This window comes from Elephantulus edwardii, unplaced genomic scaffold (genome assembly GCF_000299155.1).
Source record: "Elephantulus edwardii isolate Elephantulus edwardi_28Jun2011 unplaced genomic scaffold, EleEdw1.0 scaffold00010, whole genome shotgun sequence".
NCBI lineage: Eukaryota > Metazoa > Chordata > Mammalia > Macroscelidea > Macroscelididae > Elephantulus > Elephantulus edwardii.
The window spans coordinates 28,172-28,384 of record NW_006399760.1 but is presented as its reverse complement, the minus strand read 5'-3'; positions in this window follow the sequence as shown (position 1 = coordinate 28,384).

The window sequence follows — 213 nt, the reverse complement described above, 5'->3', positions numbered from 1 at the left end:
CATATTTATTAATCCTCTCCTTTTACTCTCTCACCTCCTCTGTGAGACCTGACCTCCCAACCTATGGCTCTCCCTCCTCTCTCTAAACTCTGGGAGCCTTCCTGGCACCATAACTCTCTGCGACCCTTGGCTCCACTTAAACCAAGGCTCTGAATGTTACAGAGCTCTTTAGATCTGCCAATCAGGCCTCTCTCTCTGTCCTTGGCCCCACAG